The sequence below is a fragment of the Aptenodytes forsteri genome, unplaced genomic scaffold, assembly GCF_000699145.1.
Source record: "Aptenodytes forsteri isolate BGI_AS27 unplaced genomic scaffold, ASM69914v1 Scaffold53, whole genome shotgun sequence".
Classification (NCBI taxonomy): Eukaryota; Metazoa; Chordata; class Aves; order Sphenisciformes; family Spheniscidae; genus Aptenodytes; species Aptenodytes forsteri.
The window spans coordinates 11,637,941-11,645,114 of record NW_008795909.1 but is presented as its reverse complement, the minus strand read 5'-3'; positions in this window follow the sequence as shown (position 1 = coordinate 11,645,114).

Below are 7,174 nucleotides of genomic sequence, written 5' to 3'. Positions count from 1 at the left end.
GGTGCTGGGGAAGACACTCCTTTCAGTGGCAATAAGGTTTTAGCTTGCCTCAGACATACCCTCAATCCCCAGCTGGAGGCTCTAGGACACATCCTTGCTTTGGCAAGGGCTCAAAGAGCTCCTTGGAAGAGGATATGCCAATGGCCAGTTTGCCAGAGTCCAGATGACACAGGGAAGAAAGAAGCAATGCCACTGGTAGGAGCCATGCCTGCAGTGGAATCACAGGACTTGCACGTGAGAAGGGGTCTGCCCTGCCCGAGGTCTCAGCTCAGCTGCAGCTCCGTTAGGGCTGCGAGTGTTGAGATTTGGAGAGCACTGCATTCCTGAGAGGCACTGATGCACATGATCAGTCAGGCTCAAAGCCTGAGTTCTCAAAGCCAAGTTCTCCAGTCCAAGCCTCACTGATTCACAGTGCTGTTACACCTCCCGGCATTTCTCCAGATGAGAGTTGTTTTATTTCTGCACAATGTTTAAATACTAGATGTGGAACTGAACAAGTTTCTTGCTCTAAAGCTGCCATTATGAATTGTGACTCTACCCTAGAAAAGCCCAAACTACATAGGACTAGCCCCCATCCCCACATCCAGGAAGGTATAAAGCTTAGATACTGATCTCTACTGGTTTAGATATCACAGCAGCCACCTTCTCTTGAGGAGGTATCGTGTTGATCTGACTACATAGTTTGAAAGTGGGAGCAAAACAAGCACAGAAATGCATTTGCTTACAGTACCAAGGCAGATGTGTCTCTGCATGTTTAGTCAAGACCACCAGTGTGCTTAGGAGCAGTGGGAAAGGTCTGGAGGTCATTTCTTGCTGTCTACAGGAACACTGCTTTGCCCAGACTGCTGCTTAGCCTAAGATTACAGCAGCACATGTAGGCTCTTCCAGGTGATAAACACCCTGAGCCAAAGGGAGGGAGGGAAGGGAGTGCAGAAAATGTCCCCAGCAATGCAGCCAGCTGTGCTGGACAGCCATCCTGGACAGACCACTTTGCTCCTCAGCAACCTGAGGGTGATCACCATCATCTCCACAGCAGGTATTTGGAGACTGCAGCTGTGCACAGGACCAGAGCGCAGGAAGGCCCTTTTAGAGCTAATGCCACACAGTAACAAGACCAGGATTCCCAGACAGAAAGCCAGGGCTGCTGAAGTGGTAGTCTTCAGGTTATAGGAAGACAGCTCTGAGAAAGTCATACCCAGAAGCTTCACTGAAAGCTGGGTGTTTCCAGTCATGAAGTTTTAGTCCACCAGATGCGCCAGCAGCTGAAGGGCCCTTATACCACAGGGTATCTTTGTCCCACGTATGGGCAGACATATACAGAGCCCTAACAGGCCAATAGCAAGTGTCTGAAGATCTTCAGCTACCCTTCTTTCGGAGGCTCAAGTTATGTTGTCATTCCAGAATCAGTATTGCTGTGCCCCTACCTTCCAGGAGGAAGCAGTTCCCCTGTAAATCCTACAGGATTTCAGGTAGTTCCCAGTTGATTTTCCCCAAGGATCAAGCTGTTACAAGAACAGGCATGCTTGCTTTAACACCCCTCCCCCTTTATCAGACCAAGCTCAACTTCCCCTATTCTGCCCTGGGGGAGACAATCTCAGGATGTGGGAGGAGAGTTGAGCACATTGCTGGCTGCTGGGAGACACTAGGCAACAAGCCATGTGTCTTGACTAAGGGCCTTGCCTACGCAAAGCATTTCAGCTATACCAGTATAACTTCCATGTTGCCATGCCTCTACCAGAACAGTCTCCTTGGTGGAGAGCTGTCAAATCAAGCAAGACAAATCTTATACTACTAACTGGAACATAGCTATAGTGCCCATACAGCCTGGTTTATACAGTCATGTCTGTCAGTCTTTTGGCACACAGCCACCCAACCAGTAGAGCCAACCAACAGTTTCATTAACCCCTATATGAATACAAGTAGCCCAGCACAGTTCTCACATCAGGACATCCCACTGAACATGATTCCCCATTACTTTCTATAAATCAAGCACAATGCCAGGGGCAGCTGGGTTTTAATCTTCATGTCCAGAAGATAAGGCTGACCAATTCAAAATATTGCAAGTTAGCCAGGCCACTAAGAAACAGTAAAGTTGTTAGATCTTTACTATATCTGACAGTATTTTTCAAGTACTCAGATTAATTTCTAGTTTTGTCTACAGCTTCCTAAGGTTTCACACATTCCTGTCATGCTTTCAGTTTTAGAAACACAAATAGGAGGTGTTAGATTACCTTTGCAGTGGTAAGCAAAGCACAGATCTTAGACCTTGTCAGTGGTAAACACACCTTGTTTATCTACCCCTGGCTGCTAGCTTCCACCAGTTCCTAGAGGCTGGGCAGGAAACAAGTGACTGAAGGGAGACTTTGACCAAGGTTCAGGCCTTCAAGTCAAACGATGGCCCTCAGGAGGCCTGCCAGACCCTGTAGCTTACACCTGAGATTCAGACCTGAGAGTGAATATTGTCTCTTCTTCAGCACCAGGAGCTTGATAGAAGAGAGAGGACAAATACTGATGGGAGACCCTACCACCACACAAGTAGATGTGGAGAAGTAGAAGACCAATACTAATGGCAAAAACCTTACTCCTGTACATCTGTTCCAGGAGGTTTGTTCTCAATAATGAGTCTTCTAGAGAGGAGGCTTCCTCTAGGGACAGGTTGCAATCTAAGAACCAAACCTTGATCTACGAGCAGAACTCCTGATCCTACACACACTCAAAACCTCTTACTATGCTAATGCAGTTTGCAGAGCAGGAAGGACAAGTATTTCAGTACCAGTTCCAGGATGGGAGTGTAACAGGTAGCTTGCCATGACAGCTGAGTCAGTGCCTAACAAGGAATTCCTACTGTGGAAACTTGGTTTCAGACTCATACTTCATACCCTCATACCTCTTGCACAGATTCTGCATCAATACTTTACCAGCTCTGCTATTCTCTTGATGAAGCTCCACAAAGGACAAAAAACCTCAATGAAGTGACTTGCACGGTGAGATTAAGAGAGCAGTGCTGGTAAACTGCATCTTCTTGTTGGGGGGGGAGAGATCAGGCCCAGGCATGCTTCAGTTACAACCACCTCACCGCTCATGCTTGAGACACTGTTAGCACTGTGCCAGTTTGGACTTCAAATATCATTATCCATGTCTGAGAGCCGAGAGGAAGAGAGCTACAGAGCCAAGTGACTCAGCCCACTTGAGGGACACAAGCACCAAGCAGGTTACTTTCAAGAGGATGCTGCTTCCCAGCTGGAGAGAGATCAAGGGTTCAGCACAGACTCATTAGATAAACTGCAGCCCCAGCAACCGAGGTCCAGGTACTCCAGCGAGGTAGCCTCTGAAGGCAGCTCCAGCTGCCTGCCTTCACTTTTGTCCACTACTTCACTAGCCCAGCTTGTCTGCCAAGTGACCAAAGTTACATTATACCATGATATAGGACAGACTCCAGAAAAATACTGTTTTCTTAATTGACAACACAAAGATCTACTCAATTTCATTTAGGAATTTCTGCTTGAAACTCAGGCAAGTACAGTTAGATACAATTAGTCACCTTAAGTTGGCATTTTAAGTAGTTATGGAGAGACAAGAGCAAGTCACTCACTACGTCAAGTGCCTTTAAGTTATACAAATAGGAATCTGTGCCACAAGTTTACACTTCAATCCCATCTCAAAGGCAGTGTGCCCCACCTGAAGTTTCACTGCCCTGTGAAAACAGCCATGGCCTCAAGAATAGGTTTCCTAGCAAGAGAAGTCAAGGCTGTTTGAGATCAGCTGTAAATCACCCACTCCAGTGGCCTTGACGAGCTTGCTTCCCTCCCCATCACTGACCATGAGTTAGCAACAGCAGTGTTGACACAGCTTCCCCCATGGACGGAGTGCTCATTGCTGGCACCAGAGAGGAGGAGCAGTCTTGCAGGAACAGCGCTAACAGCAACAATGACATCACCACAGCAGATCTCCACCAAGCAGAAAATGCAGCAGCACACCGGGTTTGAGCACTGCATCCCTGCGAACAGGGCACAAAAGCAACAAGCACACTGGAAGCCAGAGAGCAACCACGTGATAGAGGGGTATCCCTTCACTGCCTGCTATTTCTGAACAGCACATGTGGAGTCACTGACCTTGGGCATTCATTTGGAAGTTTTATTCAAGGTGCATTTAAAGGGAAATATGATCTTTAATAGAGCAGCTAACTGCAGAACTGAAAATGGTATATTAACTATTGTCATTCAATTAATTATCCATACCTAATTCAGTTTTGAGATACACAGCTCATGTTTAGATTGTCACTGCAGAAAGTGACCCTTTTATCCTCACAATCTACTGTCACAACTTAACTATGTCTGAAGGCAGGCTGTTATACAGCAACTACAAAAGATCATTTTAGGAAGCTGGAGGGGGAAGCCAACTGAACTCCAACTCATCAGACAATTAAACTGCAATTATCAAAGCAATGCTGTGCAAGGATGAAGTACTTCAGCATCTGAAAGATGCAAGATTGCTGTCAGTCAAGCAGCATGCAAGTATGCTAGTGCCCAGCCAAGTTCAGCATTTAGGTAAGGTCTTATCTGGACTCCCTTCCATCAAGGCAACAAGCTTTAAATTACTCTACAGTTCTGCAAGGGAATCTTAGGTCCATCAGGCCCTAGTAACAAGGGCTTAAGAGCAGTTCAGGTCACAGCCAAGGAGAAGCCCAGAAGACATTAAGGAACACTGGCAACACGCAAGGTGAGGGTTCTGTTCTTGTTTATCAAATGCTCAGTTTACTTCAGTTACTGAAGAAATTGCTATATTATAACAGCAGGGACAGCCACCAGTAAGTATCCGCAAGCCCACACATCCACCAGTTTTAGAGAATGCAAACATCCAAGTGCCCTATTCCATAGCCCTTATTCCCAAACCAGGGCTTGCCAGACACCTATCTCACAATGCAGCATTTAAAAATGCACCCTAATCAAGCACAAGCAATTTTGTTTACAACCAAATGTTAAGTTCTGCATAAACTAGTCTCATTTTCACAGAGAAGTCAGACCAAAATCCCATACATGTTAGAGACAAAGCTATTTATAGTTTTGCACAGATGGTTTGATTGTAATTGTCATGTTTCCTCAAGGACAAGCTTTGCCAGAGATTTGCTCCAACAGGTAATTCACATGACCTTCCTACACAAGAGTCTTAAAAGAGGGCCTTTAAGAAGGTCCTGCAGAAATTGAATCTGGTAGCCCTCTTGCCTGCAGGTATTCATTTTGGGTAGTAAACCAAGCAAAGTGGTATCTTCCGTAGGTGATTTCAGAGGAGAAGATTTCAGATAGCAGAGCTTGTACATTTTCCACTTTCAGTTAAGGATTCATCAACGTTGTAACATGCCTGTGCTACTCAGCATAGAGTTTGATTCACTGGCTTTGGTAGGAGGGCAAGGATGCCTGTAGTGTAGTCTCTGCAACAGTTATTTACGTTCTTGACTTGGCACCTTTGCCTATTAAGGTACAACGCTTAGTGTGCCATGTTGAACTATTAGTAGGGTATTTGAGGACATGGACCACTGCATGACACCACAGGGAAGAGGAAAGTTTAACATAGCTACTGCCTTGCATCTTATCAGTTATACCTCTCACTGCAGGTTAGGAAAGCAAGGAACTGCTATTGGATTTTAAAAGTGAGGGGTCAGATTAACCCCATCTTACAGCTTTTCTACACCAGAAGTAGAGTATTAACATAACAGCACAAAAAAAAAGGGGCGGCACTTGAAAATAACAGTATTAGAGCTGCTTTGGATTCTGAGGACTCAGGCCAGGCATGGTGGGTCTACTCACTACTTCATGGAGGGCAAGTCATGTGTTCAGTCAGCTGTTGGAAGTCACAAGGGGGAGAGGGGGAAAAAAAGAGAGACAAGTATACTTGTTCTTCCTGAATAAGTACAGCAACGGAGCCCTGATTATTTAACAAGGAATATTCAAATGACTCCACCCACTTTAACCTCAAATGCAGCTACTGAGAGAACAGGGTACATTGACTCCAGCAGCCTGGCTCTACTGGAAGCACGACAAGGCTGCAACTTCTATCATACGCTACTGGTACTACCACAACCTGTGAACGTGGTATAAACACAAGTAAGCCTTTAAATCATAGCCAGCCAAACACTGTGGCACAGCTGGTTATGTACCATTCCCCTAAAGAGAGAACTCTCCACTTCCCCCAGCCCCAATTCCCACACTGAAACACAGAGTACTAGGCACAGGTCAGAGCTGGCCAGCCATTGGCAAGTACTGGAAGCTTTAAAGCTTCCATATCGGCAATTGTCAAACAAAGAACAGCTTGCTTACAGTTGGGAGGACTTTGTTCTGTCATGTGTTCTCAGTTTACATTTAAAAAAACTCATATACACATACCACAACAGGTCTACTTATCAGCAAGTATTTTTAGTTTTCAGGGAGATAATACCAAGAATTCCTGTTTTGACTCAAAGGGTTTGGAGTTACTGGGTAAGACATAGTCATTTTGGTGCTGAGGTTACCTATCTTACTTCATATTAAGACAGCCTTTTTACAGCTGTTTTACTACTAAAATAATCCCTCTATTTACAGGGAAAACAGTGCAGTTGTCTTAAATACAACAATTAGGTATTTCCATATTTATTAGTCTACGTATACCTGGAGACTAATAATGTATCTATCATTTAATTTACCTTATTATACACTCACAGCCAAAAGCACTTCTAACATCCACTCTAATAGTTCTTAGAACTGACTCAGGCTTTACACATGCTGAGAGCTGCTTTCGCAATAACTGCCAGTCTCTTCAGCCGCCTGTTTTGTCACGTTAATTGCTCCCAGGACAGCCTGCTCATCTTAAAAGCGATCTCCTCCGACCACCCAAAGCAGCATTTCACCACCCCAACCCAGCGCCTCCCCAGACCCTAGCGCTCAGGCCACCTTCGGCCACCCGCTGCCCCAAAGCCTCTTCACGCTTTGAGAGAAAGCTACAGCAGCACCACATGTCACAGACAATACGCTCTCCGCCCGGGAGGTACCACTTCGGGCCTCTTCAAACCTCTCCGGAGAGGAAGCTCCCACAAAGGCCTCGAGAAACGCGCATCTCGGGAAAGGCCTGCGGGTCCTCCCTCCCGCCCGCAGCGCTGCGCGGAGCAGCCCTTTCCCGGGGCGACCACCCCGCGCCAGTCACA